Here is a 20,957-nt window from a genome sequence, read left to right on the forward strand (position 1 = left end):
TCATGCTGCAGGAAAAATGTTCTTAGAATTTAGAGGAAATAAACTTATTCATTCCTTACTCACAAAACTTGCTAGTATCTACTACATGTGAGGTGCTAAGCTAGGTTCTCCTGATTCAATAGAGAAATCAGTTATATAACATATGTGAGTGACATTTTCACTCATCCAGCTCAACAACATCTTAAATGAAGAATATCCTAAACTGCACTCATGATTTATTTTTTTCTCCCAAGCCTGCTTTGCTTTATTCTGTTGCCTAAGCCAATTTGGGATTCACCTTTGATTTTCCCTTTTTCTTAATGGCCATGTTCAACTAAATCACTAAGTTTTTTTGATATTCCATCCAAACCACCTCAAAAATCTATTTTTTTTCTTTTTTGCTACTGCCTCATTTCAGACCACCATTCCCTCTCATGGGATTATTATTATAATATTTCAACCAACCTCTTTAGTCTTGCTAATCTTTAGTATATAGGCAAGGATATCTTTCTATTCTACCTTCAAGCTAACTGATCCTCTTATACTGTGTTCATTCTGCTGCTGAGTCCTTCGGTGACTTTTAACATTTTGGTTATTGCATTTTTCATTCCATAATTTTAATTTTTATATTTTCTATTTTCAGTGGTATTATCTATTTTATAATTGGTCCGTAATGGTTACTTTATACTCTTTGTCAAATAATTTTAACAACTGTGTCATCTTAGTGTGGTATCTTTTTCCTTTTTCATTCAAGCTGTGATTCCATGGTTCTTGGCATTACAAGTGCTTTTTGATTATAACCTAGACATTTTGGTTATTATGTTGGGAGACTCTGTATCCTAGTTAAAACTTCTATTTTACCCTTTTTATATTTATTGTGCAGATACTGACCTATTTTTTGGAGCTTCGGTTCTAACTACAATGTCATTTTGAGAGCCATTGAGATGCTATTTTCATCTTCTTAGTTTGCCCATGACACCAGGTCTTTTGCTAATCCCTGTTGGTACTGTCTATGAAGCAGAAAGTGCTTCCCCAGGCTAGACTTCCCTGCTCTCTATACCCTGGGAGAGCAATTTCCCTCACCTCTGGTTGTCTATGAGTTCTCGCTTAATCTCTGCCTGAGCTTTTGGGCTGCCTGAACTGCCAAGTGTCTCTGCAGGGGAGGGAGGAGGGAAGAAACTCCACCCTCGGGGATAGTTAGCACTTCCCTTGGCCTCTTGTTTGCAGGACTCCAGTTCAGTCTAGAAGGAAGAGGGCTGCCTGTGTTGCTATTTCTTGCTGGTTTCAGGTTGGGGAGATGCCAGGATTTGATCTTCCGCTGGTGTGGGGGAGTGGGAGAGATTTGGAAGATGTTGGAACACAGTGTTTCATCTTTCAGAGTCTTCTTATGGTTGCCTATTATGTTATGTTATTATCAGGGTCTATAGTTGTACTCAGAAAGAAGGAATAAAGAATGAGTCTAAGCCATTTTGTCCACACCAGAAGTCAAGTCTGTCTTTCTAGAGTACACATTCTTGTTAGAATCCACTTAAAATTCTTTCATCCCTCTTAGATAAAATCAGTGCTCTTAATCTATCTCTATCAGTTAGGACTCTGTGTTGCATATAACGGAACACACAATTTAAAAAATTAAAGCTTGTGATTTGACTTATATAACTATAAAATTCAGAGGCATCAGAGAAGCCTTTTTTTGAAACTCAAGCCACAGGGCCAGAATCTGTCTCTCGACTGCTTCTTATTGTTGGCTCTCTCATAGTGTTGATAGGATGGTTGCAAGTTTTCATGGGCTATCATATTCAGGTCATGCCCGTAGGCAAGAAAAATATCCTTACATTCCTCCTAACCCTTCAAAACACACACAGATATCAAGCAAAAAGTTTAAAAGTCTTCAATTCAATTCTGATTACAATTCTGATAACTTTGTCTATATATGAACTCTGAGTAGTAGATCTGGTTTGGCTTTTTCTCACTCCTTTTCCTTGAAAGATGAGTTAGAGTAAGTCTTTCTGGAAGTACATGGACTATAAGAAAATAAAAGCCCGGTTTCTGTTATTTAAAGAAGGGAGGAATGGATGTATGCATCAGGACAAAAAACTCTGCAAATGTAATTACAGTGGTTTCCAATTACTCTTCTCTTCTACCCTGCTTACTTCACTAGTTTCAGCTCTCCTGGTATAACTTCTTGTACTCCAAATAAGCCATTCAGAATTGCTCTTGATTTTTAAGATGTGCCATACTTTGCTGATCTTTAAAACTATGTTCTTGTTATTCTCTTTGCTTGAAACACCCAAATCCACTCTTCTCTAGTCATTTCTTCTACACACACACACACACACACACACACACACGCACGCCACATAATTTTTCATATATTTATTTATACTGCTCAAATTTCAGGACTCAGTCTAAAGCTGTTCTGTACCCTCAAAATTAAGTGATTCCATATTGATTTTGCAGCTTCTTTATTTCTTACACCATAGCATGTATTATACCCTAGTGCAGTGGCCAATTGCTTCAGCTATGTTTCTTACTAGCTTGTAAGGGCATAATTGTGTCTCATTCACAACTTTATTCTCATTATCTAACAAAGTACTTCTTAAGTAATCCATTTTAAAGACTCTATATGAATATACCATGTTATCAATTCATAAAGAAAGCAATTACAACGTCTAGGTAAATAGGGAATATTCTATGTAGGAGCTGAACCTTGGAAAAGGAGTATGAATCTTCTAGGATTTAGAAGTTACAGAGGGCATTTTGAGCAGTAAAAAGTTACTTTATGGGCACAGGCAAATATAACAGATATGCTATCTGTCTTGTTTCGTTTTTTTCCTTCTCAAATGAGCCTGACAGATTCTTTTGTCCCCCATGGACATTATCCATCTGTGCCTTCAAATCCAGGCTGAGGCTTCTTCTGTACCCCTAGAAATTGGCATTTTGCAGCTCCCTGGAGTCCACATGGCATTGCTTGGTCTCATCTGTTACCACTCCCTTTTCAGTATGTAGAAATGAAAAATTAATATCAATATATCTGAATGCCAAACCTTAATACGAATGTCAAGACTATTCCACATCACCGATTGTTTTGAATTCTGAGCTCAACTTGTACAGGCTACAATGCAGGGGAGAACCACTTGGGTATGTCACCATTTTCTTGTAGAAGGCCACTCCAGGCCATAACAAACTGCAATTAAGGAAAATATGCTTATTCTTATGACATAGAATCACAGATTAAAGCATATAGCTAAGGAAATAGAGTTGAAAATTCCTTTAAGAATTTTAAGAGTATTTCCTATGAAAGAAATTTACAAAGTTGCTCAAACAAGAGCAACTTTGTACTTATATAGCCATTGTACTTATACATTCTGTGTTTGTTATTTTCATTTTGGTTGAAATGAGAGAATCTAGCATTGTTTTTGTTGCTTCTTTGAGAGTAAGAAAACCTGAAATTATTTACTAGGAGAAGTCTTTGGTTAAACTTATGTTATTACTGTCAGCAAATAGAATTATTTAAAGGTAAGACATGACTAGAGCTTCCTTGATGCTCTATATCAAAAGAATATAAAATATCTGTCATCCAAAAGGAGAAAGGAGAAAATAGTGTATATGAAGATCCTAGTTTTAACCAGTAATTTTAAGTATATAAGTATGTTATTTTACTTAGTCCTCACCAGAAGTATGTATGTACTTAATTTTAATTTGATAATTTTAATTTGATAATTTTAATTTGATAATTTGATAATTTATCAAATTAAAATTAAATATATACATACTTCCGGTGAGGACTAAGTAAAATAACATAATTTATCACAACCTAATTTATCAAATGTTAAAATTTTACTATAATTGAAAAAGAAAAAATAATGACGTAGATGATAGAGGCTCTGTTCATCTCTCTGGCAACCAAATCAAAGTTGTGACGGAAACAAGGAGCAGCAGCAAAGAAAAGTCACCTGAGAAGAACAAGCCATACGACTAGGGAGAAATCCAAGATATCACCATACAATGGCAGAAGGTAAGATGGGGTGAGGATGCGGGCTGCCCAGTCTCATCTTGAGTGGCTGAATGAGACGGAGGCTGTGGCTGCAGCAGTGGCAGCTGCAGATGCCTCTTAAAGGGGCCGTGTCCATGAGCAAATTTTTGCAGTGAGGGACCTGCTCACTTTTAGCACCGGTGCGATTCGGCTGCGTGCAAAGAGCACCAGGGACTTACAAAGAGACATTGTCGGAGTGAAGGCCTATGAAAGACTCACTTGGTACAGAAGTGCCAGCGGTATCCATTATTCCTTGTTGAGTCCTCCCCTTTCCCAGTGCCTGGACACAGTGCTTCCATGGCTGTGATGTCATCAAACTCTTTAACAGAGGTCGCTCTGGCCAGAGGATTTTCTGAAACTCCACCTCCCCCAACTCACGGCCCCATCCAAGCCACATCTAGGTGTATCCCCAGTGAGTGAGGTACTCCTTGCTGAGACTCACAATGGAGAGGGCAGCTGGCCTTGGTTTCTGATGTGGCCTTTTGAAGCAACTATAAGCCAGCATCTGGGAATTGCTTGCTGAATCTTAACAGGTGGCCCCAGAGGGGTAGAGGCTTGGACTAAATTTGGCCTGCAGCTGAACCCCTCTCAGGACTGTGCCACTGAACACCTACTTCACAAATCCACACTAATAAGACCGGGACACTTAGGAGCTTTGCTTACTACATAGAAACAGACATGGAAAGGCAGCCAAAATGGGAAGACAAAGAAGCAGAAACCATATGAGAGAATAGAACAGAGATCCAGATATAGTAGAGTCAGTAATCTAACAAATGCAGAGTTCAAAGCACTGGTTTTAAAGGTGCTCAATGAACTTTTGGGAAGTGTAGGTAAATTCAATGAGAACTTCAACAAAGAGATAAAAAAACATAAAAATGAAAATGGAAATTATAAAAGGGAACTAGTCTGAAATGAAGAACACATTATCTGAGATGAGAAATATATTAAATGGAATAAACAAAGGATTAAACAAAGTGAATAAAGAATAGGATCAAATGCCCTGTCTAGAGGACAGGGAAGCCAAAGACACTCAATCAGAATGGCAAGAAAAAAGATGCCGAGACTATACAAATAATTTAAGGAGAATATGGGACACTATTAAGTGTCAAACAGCTGTTCAAAGAAATAATGATGGAAAACTTTCCTAACCTGGTGAAAGAAATGGACATAAAACCCCAGGAAGCTCAGAGAATTCCAAAAATCAGGGACCCAAAGAGGCCCACATCAAGACACATCATAATTAAAATGCCAAAGGTTAAATACAAAGAAAAAATATTAAAAGCAGCAAGAGAAAAACAAATAATTATATATAAGGGAACACCCATAAGACTGGCAGCTGATTTCTCAAAAGAAATTATGCAAGATAGAAGGGTTTGGCAAAAAATATTCAACAGAATGAAGACCCAGGATCTACAACCAAGAATAATTTATCCAGCAAAGCTATCATTTAGAGCTGAAGGACAGATAAAGAGCTTCCCAGACAAAAATAAACTAAAAGAATTTATCACCACCAAGCCAGTATTACAGGAAATGTTGGAGGGACTTCTTTTTATTTTATTCATTCATTCATTCATTCATTCATTCATTCATTTATTTATTTATTTTTTAGGCAAGGCAACCCTTGGTTGACTTCACAGATTGCAAGGACCTTGTCAGCTTACAATCCCTTATTTTTTATTTTTTATTTTTACACCTATGGCACCTGGTCTTCCTAGGTGATCTCCCATCCAAGTACTAACCAGGCCCGATGCTGCTTAGCTTCCTAGATCAGATGGGATAGGGCTTGTTCAGAGTAGCATGGCTGTAGACGGAGGGACTTCTTTAAGAAGAAAAAACATGCATCAAAAACAGGAATAAAGAATGGTAACAATTACATTCCTATCAATAAGTACATTAAATGGAAAAGAATTAAATGCTCCAACCAAAGGTAGAGTGGCTGAAAGGATAAGAAAACAAGACCCCTACATATCAAAAGGAAGGGGATGGAAAAAGATTTGCTTTGATGAACATAGAAGGTATTTAAGTTAGACAGAGAAAGATAAACACTATATGATTTCACTTATATGTGGAATCTAAGGAATAAAAAGAACAAACTAATCAAAAACAGACACAAATATAGTAGACAATTTGGTGTCGGACAGAGGGGAGGGGAGAATAAGGTGAAAGGCTAAAGAAGCACAAATTAGTAGCTGATGGATGGTCAAGGGAATGCGGAGCACAGCATAGGGAATACAGTTAGCATTAATAAGTTGGCTAGGTAGAGGGTCAGGGGAGAGAGGGTGCAATTGGGGGATCGTTTTATGAACTATATAGATGTCTAACCAATGTACTGTATACTTAAAACTAAATTAAAAATTTATGATATTTACTTAAGAAGAATTATTTAAGAGAATAAAAAATTGCAGTTATGTGAAGCTTTCTGCACTCCGTTATTATATTCCTCTAATTTCTCCATTAAAACAAACAAACAACAACAACAAAAAAAACATGGTGCTGTCCTCCATGGTCATCACTCTTATATAGGTTTTTAGGAGATTAACAATAAAGGATGTTATTTTATATTTTTCAAACTTTATTTATTGCTACCTTTATCACATATCAATATTATACACAGGGGTGTTCATTTGTGAGCTATCTATTCTTTTCCTTTGTTATATATTATTTTACCTCTTTCATTATCACACTTATTACAGGTTAATAATATATCTTAATATCAAATAAGGCAAATTCTTTTTTGTTAATGTTATTTATTATTGACCTCTGCTTTTTCAATTAAATTTTTGATAAATTTGTCAAGTTTTATGAAAAGTCTTGCTGGAGTTTTTTTTGGACTTGCATTGTAATTATTAATTACTTTAAGAGACAATTTTATCTTCACAAAATTGAGTCCTCTCACTCATGAACATGCAGTATTGTTTGTTCTATTTAGAATTTCTTCTGTGAACGTCTTTATTTATATCTATTTATCTATATGTTTTATCAATAATGACCTTACACACCTTCCAAGTTTATTTCTAACTACCTCGGAGACATTATTGCTATTGTGAATGGCATTCATTTTTCATTGTATGTCCCAATGGATTATTTTACAATCAATTATAAATCCATCATCCTTGTTGAAATCCTTTTATACTAGATTCATTTTTCTCCTTATTAAAGAACATTTTTTTTTGCACTAAAAGTTCAAGATAGGTAAACTCTGATAGCCTCTAAAAATCTTTATTTTGTGTTACTCTGGATAGATTTTTGTACAATTCTAGGATGATAGTTATTTTCTCTTAGTGCTTTAAAAATATTTTTGCTATGTTCTAGAATTTAATATTACTAAGAATGACTTTGCTATCATAATTATTATTTTCTCTATGATATTTTTAATATAATTTTAATGAGATATAATTTGCATACCATGAAACTCTCATGGTATATAAGTTCAGTACAGCCAATTCAATTGTGTTTAGTATATACAGAGTTGTGAAACTCATCACCACCATCTAAATTTGGAATATTTTTATTACCCCAAAATGAAATCTTGTATCTATTAGAAACCACTCCCAGTACCCTACCCCCAACCCCTAACAATCACTATTCTATTTTTTCTTTATATGAATTTGTCTTTTCTGGACATACCATACAATATATATATTTTTACAAGTTTTTTTATATTTTATACTTTGTACTTTCATTAGTATAACACCTCATACATTTAAAATATTACCAAACACCATTTTTTTAATTCTCGAAGCATACCATATGTTCCAGTAAAAATTGGTACTCGTTATCTGTTACCTCATCTGACAACAGAGAATTTTAGTTTTAGAATGTCCTGCAGCATTTGAGAAGTGGGGTTGCATTACTATAGATATAGCTATTCTTTTCTCTTAATATTTTTTATTTTTAAATTATAACTGTCATACAATATAATATTATATTAATTTCAGGTATACAACATAGTGACTAGACATTTATATAACTAGTACCCATCTGACACCATACATAGTTATTACAATATTATTGACTATATTCCTTACGCTTTACTTTACATCTCCATGATTATTTCATAACTACCAATTTGTACTTCTCAATTATTTCCCCTTTTACACCCACCCTCCCAACATCCCTCTCATCTGGCAAACCTCAAAATGTTTTTGTGTCTTATAAGTTTGTTTCTGTTTTGTTTATTTTGTTCCCTAGATTCCACATCAAGGGAAATCATACGGCATTCATCTTTCTCCACCTTACTTACTCTGCTCAGTTCAATACCCTCTGGGTCCATCAATATTGTTGCAGATGGCAAGATTTCATTCTTTATTTATTTATTTATTTGTTTGTTTGTTTGTTGGTTGGTTGGTTGGTTGGTTTATTTATTTATTTTTATGGCTGAGTAATATTCCATTGTATATGTGTACATCATCCATTGATGGACAACAGATTACTTCCATATCTTTACTAGTCTTAATAATGCTGCAATGAACATATGGATGCACATGTCCCTTCAAATTAGTATTTTGAATTTCTTCAGATAAATATTCGGAAGTGAAATTACTGGGTCCTTTTTTGTCTCTTATGATAGCCTTTGTTTTAAAGTCTATTTTGTCTCATATAAATATTTCTACCCTAGATTTTTTTTTATTTTCATAAGATATCTTCTCTATCCCTTTACTTTCAGTCTGTATGTGTCTTTTGATCTGAAGTGAGTCTCTTATAAGCAGCATATGTAAGGATCTTGTTTTCATTTCCATTCAGCTACCATATCTATTGATTGGAACACTTAATCCTTTTGCATTTGAAGTACTTGTCGATAGATATGTCATTATTGCCATTTTATTATTTGTGTTTTTGATGCGTTTGTTTTCTTCTAAAAAAAAAATCCCTCCAAAATTTCCTGTAATACTGGCTTGGGAGTGATGACCTCCTTTAGCTTTTTCTGGCCTGGGAAGCTCTTTATCTTCAATTCTAAATGATAGCTTTGCTGGGTAGAGTCATCTTGGTTGTAGGTTCTTTCTTTTAATCACTTTGAATATTTTGTGCCAAACCCTCTGCCCTGCAAAGTTTCTGTTGATAAATCACCTGACAGTCTTATGGGTGTTCCTTTGTAGATAACTGACTGCTTTTCTCTTGCTGATTTTAAGATTCTCTCTTTGTCTTTAACCTTTGACATTTTAATTATGATGTGTTTTGGTGTGGGCCTTTTTGGGTTCATCTTATTTGAGACTCTCAAGCTTCCTGAGGTTGTATGCATATTTCTTTCACCAGGTTAGGGAAGTTTTCTGTCATTATTTCTTCAAATAGTTTTTCAATTTTTTGCTGTTTCTCTTCTTCTGGTACTCCTATGATATAAATGTTGTTACACTTGAAGTTTTCCCAGAGGCCCCTTAACTATCCTCATTTTGGGTAGTTCTTTTTTGATTCTTGTTATTCTGATTGGGTGTCCCCTGCTACACCATCCTCTGAATCACAGATTTGATCCTCTGCTTCATCCAATTTTTTTATTCCCTCTAACATACTCTTCATCTCAGATATTGTATTCTTTATTTCTGACTGATTTGCTTTTATGTTTTCTATCTCTTTGTTAAAGTTCTCACCGAGTTCATCTACTCTTTCCTAAGTTCATTGAAGATCCTTATAACTAGTGTTTTGAACTCTGCATCTGATAGATTACTTGTCTCCATTTTGTTTAGTTCTTTTTTCTAGAGCTTTGTTATGTTCTTTCATGTGGGACATGTTTCTTTATCTCCCCATTTTGGCTGCCTCCCTGTGTTTGTTTCTATATATTTAGTAGGGCTCTTAATTCTCCCAGTATTGGTAGAGTGGCTTTATGTAGTAGGGGTCCTGTGGGGCCTAGTGGCACAATCTTCCCTGTTCACCTGAGCCAGGTGCTTAAGTTGTGTCCCTTCTGTGGGTTATGTGTGCCCTCCTGTTGTAGTTGAACTTCAGTTACTGTTTGCATGTCAATGGGAGAGATTAACCCTTGAGCTGATTTGTTGTGAGGATTGGCCAGTGAGAGGCCAACTCTATGGAACATGGTTTACTTTAGCAGGGCTCTGGTGCTTGCCCAGTCTGCTCTTCAGGTGTGTCCTTCTCAGATGTAGCACTGGGTGGTGCTCCAGCTCAGATTCTGGTTAAAGCAAGCCACTGGGCGTGCTGGCCCAAGGGCCTCTTGGGAGAAGGCAGCTGCAGGCTAAGTTAAACTGCAGCCTGTGCACTTCTAAGGCTACCTGGTAAGAGTCACCAAGCAATCTGCAGATGGCTGCCACCTGTATTGAATGTATAGGTGCCTCAAGGGGCAAGGCCAGGAACCAAGGCCCATCGCCACCAGTGCTGGGCTTGAGGCTGCTCAGCAAGAGGTATAGGGCATGCTGAGGCCAGATGCTGCTTCTTTGGTTTTTGTGAACCTTTGAGAGATTTTCGGAAAGTCTATTGCATGAGCCAAGCAGGCCATTTGTATGAAATAAACTACTGGAGGCAGCTTGCATTGGACCCACAAGTTGGGAGAGGTGGGGTCTCAGGGAATCATCTGGGCAGAGTGATCTGTGTTAACCAGGTTAATGGAGACTGAGATATGACGGCCTCCTGAGTCCGCAAGGTGGGAACAGGGAGGGCTCAACAAAGAAACTATGGTTACTGCCAGCACTTCTATTTAGGAGAAAGCTGCTCCCTCCATCCCTTGCCCTGAAGCCAGACAACTCAGTGTCTTCCTGTATGCCCCTGGCACTCCTTGAAGCAGCTGCCTCAGTGCTGGAATTCAGAGTAAGTGAATCTGTCACTGAGTAAGTCCATGCGTGGGCCCTTTAAGAGAAACATCGGCAACTCCTGTAGGCTTTTGTCTCACTCAGCTACAATCTCTGCTGATTTTCACAGCCAGAGGCTGTGGGGATTTCTTTTCCTAGCACTGGAACCCTGAGCTGAGGTTCCCAGTATGGAGCTAAGATCCTCTTGCTTCTCCAGGGAGAGGGGGTGCTTTGCAGCCAAGATAATCCTCCCAGTTCTCAACTGCCACATGTGGTTTTGGGACTGGCCCGTTTTGCATCTCCACCCCCCTACCAATCTCAAAGTGACCTCTTATGTATGTCCCCAGTTGTAGGACTTCAGTTCTTCTAGACTTGAGGTGACTCCCAGTGATGATTATTCAGTAATTTCATGTAACTTTAATGTATTCTTAAGAGGGGGCGAGTACAGCTTCCACCTTCTAAGGCATCTTGACTGGCTGTCCAATATACATGTCTTTTGTTATTTGTTTTTTTGTACCTATCTTCTTTCACTTAGCATAATGCATTTAAATTTCACCTATGTTGTAGCATGTGCCATTCTTTTGATTGCAAAATAATATTCCAATGTATGGATAGCACATATTGTTTATTTATTCATCAGTTGATAAACATTTGGAATGTTTCCAAATTTAGGCTTTTATGACATAATGCTGCTATGAACATTCATGTACAAGTTTTTATGTTGTACATGTGTTTTCATTTATTTTGGATATACATCTAGGAGTAGAATTGTTGGATCATATGGTAACTCCATGTTTAACATTTTAAATGACTGCAAAGCATTTTCCATAGCAGCACCAACATTTTACGTTGCCACCAGCAATGTTGGAGGGTTTCAATTTCTCTAAATCTTCACCAACACTTTTTATCATCCTTTTTATTTTAGCCATTGTAATGGGCAAGAAGTGTTATCTCATTATGATTTTGATTTGCTAATATCTGCCTTTTAATCAGAATGTTTAACCCATTTACATTTAACGTGATTACTAATAAGGCAAGATTTACTTCTGCTTCTTTGTTATTTGTGCTTGTGTATAGTATGTCTTGTTTGCTCCATATCTTTTCATCACAGCCTTATTTTATATTAGATAGATCTATTTAGAGTACCATTTTAATTCCATTTTTTGATCTATAGGTTTTAAATTTGTATTTTCTTAGTCATTGGCCAGCATATTACACTAAATGTCTTAATTTAAAACAATCTAGTTTTAATTAATAACAACTTAATATGAATATTATAAAAAAAAATTTGCTTATGTATAACTCCATTTCCTCATTCTCCTTTGTGCTGTTATCATCATACAGAGTGCTTCTTTATGCATCATAATCTCACCAATAAAGTTTTATACTTACTGCTTTACATAGTTATCAGTGCTTTTTTAGCTGAACCATGCAGTATGGGTATAATAAAAGTCTACTCTGCTCACTTGTTTACTCTGTTTACTCCCTAAAGTTTAAGGCTTTGGGGACTGAATACAATGTTTAATAAACAGAAGAAAGAATATTAATTATAGGCATTGCCATATTCCTAAGAGCTGGACTTGGCTGCAGACCAAATGACTCTTAGGTGGAACCGAGCAAGTTGCCCTCAAGCTTAGGCTTCCAACTGTCATGAAATGGATCTTGGGCTCAGAAAGACACATTTGCAGAATAATAGCCTGTTTTGGCATAATGGATCAGTGGAGCTCACCTAGCATTGAGCTTCACTATAACTCTTTGTCCCTTAACTTTTACATTCCTACATTTGTTCTTCCTCTAAAGCATATGTCTCATGTGTAGAATAGCAGCGACTCATTCAAACAAGTCATTGGTTCTGGACAAAAGGAAACTTATCTTTACCTATTCCCCCACCAAAACCTCACATTTCTTATATCACATAGACAGAAATTAGTTTCTTCTCTATGGCTGGCACCACAAAAGAGGAAATAAAACTCCTGTGCAAAAATGCGGGAATAAAAGTCTTCCAATCAATAAAACAAAGTCCCAGTACTAGAAATCTTCAAACAAATGTTTGTTAATAATTTGTTATCACTACGGAGGAATTATTCTTGTGTATTTGTGTGTGCATGTGTGTGTGTGTGCATGTGTTTTATAACTAATTTATAATTATAAAGGCTTTATAATAAGCCTTTTAAAATTATTTGGATTTTATTCTTTTGGACTATATTCTTTATTCAACATTTGCCTTTTCAATCTTGCCTCTCCTAATTCTTTCTCATGCTTAAAATAATATTTTAAAGTCTCCTTAATTCTAAGAAGTTCCTTCTTTCCTTCAGTTACTATTTCTCTCTGAAGTCTCATCTCTATCTTTTCCTTTGCCAAATGATTCATGTTTGGTTATATATATATTCCTAAAAGCAGGATACATAACACTGCCCACTGAAGCCTGGCCAATATCCCCACAATTGTAATGAAACTTCTAAAATAGACACACGAGATTGTCAGTCAAGGTTATATGCAATTTTAGGCTCATATGAGGTCATAGGATAAGATGAATCCTTCTGAAGTATCGATTTTACTTAATAATAAGACATTGAAAACATTATTTTATTATTAAATCAAACACAGATTATGAAGTACAATGCATAATCTTTACTCATCTAATATTAAAATAATACCCTCCAAAACTCCCAGATTGCCAAAAAGCCCCACTGGAAGCCTGTTGTGTCCACCATGAAGCATAAACCTAACATTTCATGGGTGAGGCCACGGGCTCTGCAAAGAAGTCTGAAAGTCCTGGAAGAGGCTGGGCCCTATGGATCCTCCAAACTAATCATATGCAGCTTCCCTCCAGGCCAAAGACCCACACTGATGAGAAATTGCTGGGAGAAAACCCACATTTGTCAGAATAGCTACTGTAGAAGCAAAGCAAAGAAAAATGGTTAAAAAAAAAAAAACAGAGAAAAGGAACAGAAGCAGCATTATCAGTAAATGTGAGGTCATATATTTTTATTACTTTTCAAAAGTGACAGGAGAGGGAGCTCTAGACCCATATGCCAGAAAATCTGTTCTGACCTATCTGCCTTCCTTAGAAGTACAGGAAAACACCAAAGAAGGTTGAGAAGGAGGAGAAGAGTTAAAGAAGAGGAGAAACAGGAAGAAGAGGATGAAAAATAGATTATGGGCAATTTCCATACAAAGTTATTATAAGGAATAGAGAATAAAAGCAGAATGATTGAGACAACGAAATTATGCCAGAAGGATTCTCGCAAAACAACAGAAAACTGTAAGCTAATACATATATTTTTAAATGGCTAAAATAAATTAAGAAGCTATAAAAGAACGACATATACCAGAATGAGGAAAACTGAAATAAGGTGATTAGAAAAAAAATTAGATCTAAAAGGAAAAGAAAAGGAAAAACTTATGAAAAAAATAAACATTTTTATTGGTCTTCATTTTTGTTACATTTAACACTGTCAATCTTCTGGAACTCTCTCCTCTCTGGCCTTTAGTAGATGATAGTCTCCTCCAGCCGCTTCCTGCTGTTCTGCTTCAGGGACTCTTCTTTACTGCTGCCACAGAAAGGGGATATTTCTTGTGTCTCTCTCATATATATAATCATGTCTTTTATACATGAATCCACTTCCTTCAGTTCACTCTACTCAGTGGCTATAGCAACTTCTAAAATTTAGATGAACTTAAATGTGTCACTCTGTTCATGACCTTACTGCACATACGTATATAGCAACCTTTTTGGGTGCCTGACATTTCAGTAGGATCATGTCAAAAACCACCTACTTAGTACTTTAATCTATAAATCAATCACCTAAAATTCTATAACTTGGAAAATGGTCTTCCTTTTCTCTCACGTTCTCAGATTCAAAACTTCAAAATCATCCATCACTGCTCTCTTCCGCACCCTGCCATTTAATCAAATGTTCTTGTCTGCTCATTTCTGCTTCCCAAATATTTCTCAAATCTGTTCCCTCTTTCTCCTCTCCACCACCACTAGCTCCATCTAATTACCTGAAATAAGCTCCAGTAATAACTAATTTGCTTTCTCTGACTTTATTCTATCTCAACTACAAGTGATACTGTAGCCTAACCACACTTAAAATGTTTAAAGTTCTGCTCTGGGGGGATTCCATTTGCATAGAAAATAATGTGAGCATTGCCATTCAAAGTCCCATTTATGCCCTGGCTTTGCCTTCAAAGAAGGCAATAGATTCTCAACTTGTTTTTGTTCTCAAAAGAATTAAAAGTTTTAAGCAATACAACTCAGCAGAAATCGTAATACAATAACTATTAAAATAATTATGACTGCACTAAAATATCTCAAAATTTCCCTAAAATTGTTCAAAGTATCACCCTCTAGAAGCATGTTAACTATTACTGCCTTTTCAATATTCTTTTATATACATGAGGCAATATCTTTGAGCAAGGGCTTGAAAAAAATATGCAACACTGTTTCCTCTTTTTCAAAGCATATTGTACCCTGATATTTGTAATATCTCATAATCTGCTCAGCTTGGTGTTGACCAACATATACAGTAAATTGTGTTGGATAAATAAAACAATCCTGCTGACAAAGACCTCATGTACTAAAACAAAGGAGAGAAGACAACTTCAATTTGAGGAAGCATTAACAAATTTACGTATATGTAAGGTAACACACAAGAGACTGTAAACTCTGGACAGAATTGCACACAAATCTATATGATAGTCAAAGAAATAACAATGAAAACTTTACTTATTTCTTATAGAGGTAAGCAGATGTACCCTGTGATTATCTGCTATATACGTATGAGAAACCCCTGAGCTAATTTGTATGTTCATGTTTATAGTTCCAAGGCTCAGAAGACCAGAAACCTTGTATTTTAAACTCCAGAATTCAATGCCTTTTTTTGAGGTTCTTGCCTTTGGTTCTTTCTGCTTCCCCTTGGCATTATAGCTGGTTTTCTCTCTTGTCCATGGATATGATTCTTTACCCCCATACTGAATATATATATGTTAGAGTCCATTACTGATAACTGAAAAACTGCATTCAATAATTATTTGAAAATTGTTTTAACACTAGTAAAATTTTTCTAGTAATTCTCTGGATTTCTATATTTTTACTTTCTCATAGGGGAAAAAAAATCTTACATTTGGTTACGATTTTCCTGAATTCTCCTTGTGATTTTTGGTTTTAACAATTGAGAAAGCCCCAGATAAATTATTATCGACTTAATTATTTTTATCTATAGGCAAGAAAGGGAAGCATATTATTATTTTTTATGGTGACATTGGTTAATGAAATCCAATAAGTTTGAGCTGTACATTTTAACAGTAAAGTATATGTGTGTGTGTGTGTGTGTGTATACATATATACACACACACACACATATGTACATTTTAACAGTAAAGTATATGTGTGTGTATGTATATATACATACACACGCACACACACATATACACTGTGTTCACCTTCCATAGTTAGATTTCTTTCTGTCACCACATATTTGACCCCTTTTATCCCGTCTACCTCTCCTCTCCCCCTTACCCTCTGGTAACCACTAGTCTATTGTCCATGACCATGAGTCTCTGTTTGTTCTGCTCTGTTGATTTTAGGTTTATATCCCATATATAAGTGATAGCATATGATTTTCAACTGTCTGGCTTATTTCACTTAGCATAATTATCTTGAGGTCCACCCATGTTGTTGCAGATGGCAGTATTTCATCTCTTCTTATGGCGGAGTAATATTCCATTGCATATATGTACCACAGCTTCTTTATCCAATCATCTATCATAGGACAATTCGGTTGCTTCCATGTTCTAGACACTGTGAATAAAGGGAAGCATATTGATCACTAACACTGACTTGGCTTATTTTTTAAGCATCCTAATAATGAATATCATTAACTCATTTAACAATTATTGAATTGTGATTTTGGATAAGTCACTGTGCTGTATTTTGTGGGAAAGGAGAGAGTGCATGTTGGATGTTTAAGCCATGGCTTTGCATTCAGGAAGTACTTGATTAATGTTGGCACTCTTACTATTGATGACAAAAATGATGAAAGGGGCATAAATATTGCTAACAGTCTATTTTCTGTATCAAAATATTTAAAAATTATAAGAGATTTGCAACTAGACTACAAAGCACCATATATCAAAATTAAGAGAAAAATATAAATTGATCAAAAGTTCTGAAATGCCAACCAAAGAGGTTTTTAAATGTGACTAGGAGAGATCCAGTTTGAGTTTTTATTTGACCTAAGGGTGACCTGAAGCACTGTCCAAACTTTTAGGTATGATATGGTGTGGGCAGCTGATGCACAGAGAAGTTGGGGGCATAATCTGGCTGGAAGGGCTGTTATCTGAGGAATCTTGTGACTATGCTTAATTAACAAATGAAAGAGATTTGGGGAAGCTGGAAGTGCAAAATACTTTACTGTGTCTTTTGGAAAGGACAAATGCAAAGATATTAGCACAAATGGGCATTTTGTTTCCAAGAAGAAACAATGGAATAAAATAAAGTAAATGCAACAAAGATATTTCAGGACACTACATCCTAAAATACTGGATATGTGCTGGAATATTCCTATTATGTGGAGACTAGAGTAAAATTGTTCTTCAAAAAGGTGGCAACTGTCTGGATGTATATATTTAAACCATTTAAATGTGCCAGTCCAAACACCAGAAATTTAGAGAACTTTATCTCTGGTGTTAGGATCCACATGCATTGAGAATTACACTACAGTCATGAGCTACTTAACAACAGGGTTGCGTTCTGAGAAATATGTTGTTAGACAATTTTGTCCCTGTGCAAACATCATTAAATGAACGTAGAGAAACCTAGATGGTATAGCTTACTACACACCTAGGCCGTCTGGTATAGCCTATTGCTCCTAGTCTACAAGCTTGTACAGCATGTTCCTGTACAAGACAACATAAGACTGAATCAAGCACAAGAGAAAATAATGCAATCAGGAGACATGGTAATCATGAGATGTCTGAGGCTGCTGCTAGTGTAACACGGTATACTGTTTTAGAGCAAACTTTTTTAAAAAAATAAATAGAAAGAGTACACTCTAAAGTAACAAAAAGTATAGTAAAAAGAATACATAAACCAATAACATGGTCATTTATCATCATCGAATATTAGGTACTGTACAGTTTTATTGCTGTACTTTTATACGACTGGCAATACAGCAGATTTGTTTACACCAACACCACCACAAACACATGAGTAGTGCATTGCGCTAATCCATTATGCCAGTTACAAGGTCACTAGGCAATAGGAGTTTTTCAGTTTTATTATGAGACCACTGATCGTGCATGAGGTCCATATTTGACCGAAACATCATTATGCAACTCATGACTAAATAAGACTAAAATATACATGAAAACTTATAGTTGAAGCAGTGACTCTATCAGCTTCTTTACACGCTGGGAAAATAGTGTTAGAAAACTATTTTTGCTTTTTCTTTCTCTCTTAACAAAATGAGCTGACACATTCCAGACAGAACAAAGGTCATTAGCAGATTGCCAACCCCTCCAAAAATGAATTACAGGCATCAAGCTCTGTGGCATTATAGAAGTGAGGGTTAATCATTCTATCACTGGTATCCACAGAGTTCATAATTTTAGACATCATAAAAATGGAAAACTGTAATCTTCAGCTGCTTTTTGTCTGACTACTGAGTGGCAGCACCGTCAAATGTGACAGATACATTACCCATGAAAACCCTATTTACCTGGAGCAAACGTGGCTTATCTTTTAAGACATTGTTTAAAGAGTGCACAGAATTTCTAGGGAGAGCAATATTCTGGAGGATAAATATGCTCACACGTTCCTATGGCATTTGTTTTCTCCACGTTATAATGTCCATGTGATATGATGGTAAGTTCAGATTATCTGTTCCAAAAGACACATTCAATTTAACATTCAACATTATTCATTGCTACCCAGTGCTTTGCTTTCTCTGAGTTTCTTGAAATTATCAAAGTGTCTCATGTTAGCTGCACTGACCAATTTTTATTTTAAGAATATGAGGAAAACGTTCCTTACCCAAAACTAGGAAAATTCCACCATTAGATATAGATTTAATTGGCTATCAAACTGCATGTTAAAATAACAATGATCTGGGTTAAAGATCATTGTTATTTTAACATGCAGTTTGATAGCCAATTAAAATCCACTAGAGGTTACCTGTACTTACAGTGAATTTTTAAAATCAAATTCCTTTTACTCTAATACCTCATTGATATCATATACATTTAAAGAATGTTTAATTGGGCATTAGGAAATGGGAGAGAATACAGATGACTCAGGATAGAGAAGGGAAGTGTTGGTGTGCTGCCACAAATGAATAGCATCTCAAAAAAATGTAACTGTCTAAAAGTCAGGGGAGGGTGTGCAGCAGCAGAAAATAGATGGGAAGAAGGGTTTGAGCATATCTCATACTTTATGAATCAGCCTGGGGCTACTCTGCATGATCCAACTGCAGAAAACAAATGTGCCGTTCAAGGTGATCGAATCAGTAAACTCAGATTTAATAGACTAAAACTAAAAAAACTAGAGATTGTGGAAACTGCTCAGAATCTGGCATATCCTTGTCAGTTTATGGTATTTGCTCAGATACATTGATTTCAAGAAGGAAATGTGTATCTTTCAAATCCTGAATGTGAGAAGCATGATAGGTAATGTGGAAGGGGCGGGGGGCATCCACGAACAGTACTATCCACCGGGCTCTTCATGTGATTGTGTTAAATCCTTAATAATTGTTCTCTGAGGTAACAAAAATGCTTGTTTTATGGTGGGTGAAATCATGATTTAGAGAGTATTAAAGAGCATGTCTGAGGTCATGTGACTCTTAGGTGAGGAATCTGAGATTCAGACAGAGTTCTGTGAGGAGCCAACCCCTGCACTTCCTCTAAATCATTCTACCTTCCAGTAAAGGCACCTGTGTTGGATGAATGCAGACACATTTATTGATTTTGCTGTAGTGTGACTAGGGAAATAGAGACCTTGATGTGTGGGATTGACTTAGAAGTTTATTTTGGAAATGTACAGTTAATGTCTTTGTGAACTGCATGTAGATATTTCTGCACTTATTTGTGTGAGACTACATGACAGAATAGGTAGTGAAATCCAATTACCCACCCATCTCTTGATAAATCAGTGAAGACAAATGCATCAACGAAAGTATACTTATTTCATCTTTGTTGAAGGGCACATTTTTACCAGACATTAGTTCAATATCATTTGTGAATTTTAGAAATCTCGTTATTTATAATTATTCATCAGAAATGTTTCTTTCATTTTAAAAGTTCATGAGAGAAGGCAAAATCTCTTTATGACATTTAAAGATTGCAAATGAACAAAGGATTGCCTTTGGAGTTACTTTAGTGTTAAAGAAAGAGGTGAGATTTTGAGACAGACACACCTATGTTCAAGCATAAGTAGTTAATAGTTGTATGATCTTGACCAAGTCATTTAAACTGTCTACACTTTCACTTCCTTAACTATAAAATGTAGAAATAATATCTCCTCACAGGATTGTGGTGAAAATTCAATGAAATAATAGGTACAAAAACATTTAGCACAGTATTTCAGACATAATACATGCATAGTAAATGCTAGCTACAAAATTACTATCAACTATTATTGCTATACTCACACCTGGGAAAATTGTTCATCCTTCCAACCTCCATCCCCTGCCTTTTAAAGTGAGGCTTAAATAAAAAGCATATGTGAAATATTCACCACAACACAGAGCCTTAATAAATGAGAATGACTATTCTTAACCTGTTTTCATCCAGACACCCTTTTGTTGCCAAGTAACTGTCTCTTGCTACACTTGGGGACAAGTGATTGGGGATAGTCAAAACTGACACTGTGTCCAGAGCCCCAGCATTTCAATATGGTCCATCAGTTTTCTGGCAAGATGTACATTTTCAAATTTACCTTTCCTGACCAAAGGAATCACCAGCTGTGGGTACTCTGATCCACATTTAGTCTGATTACATATCAATTAGCTACCTGCTATAGTAAATTTGCTACCTTATTAGGGTTAGAGCATCCCAAGTATATGGAACCCAATCATATCACTTTTCATCAGTTTCTCTTAGAAATCATTGTTTTTATCTAGTCAGTGTACACACAAATCCCCTGATGATCTCGTGAAATGAAGCTTTGGTTTTAGTAGGTTTGGATCAAGGCCAGGGGTTCCAAATTTTAAAGGTCC

General features: G+C 35.9%; 1 protein-coding gene and 1 pseudogene across 5 annotated transcripts in view; one reads left to right on the plus strand and one right to left on the minus strand.

Annotated features, from left to right (window-relative positions):
- NRG3 (neuregulin 3) overlaps nt 1–20,957 on the plus strand; it is a 990,054-nt gene that overhangs the window by 804,969 nt on the left and 164,128 nt on the right. The gene's annotated exons all lie outside the window — the stretch shown is intronic.
- Nucleotides 5,703–5,821, minus strand: LOC120610069 (uncharacterized; annotated as a pseudogene).

This window comes from Pteropus medius, unplaced genomic scaffold, assembly GCF_902729225.1.
Source record: "Pteropus medius unplaced genomic scaffold, Ma_sr-lr_union100, whole genome shotgun sequence".
NCBI classification, from domain to species: Eukaryota; Metazoa; Chordata; class Mammalia; order Chiroptera; family Pteropodidae; genus Pteropus; species Pteropus medius.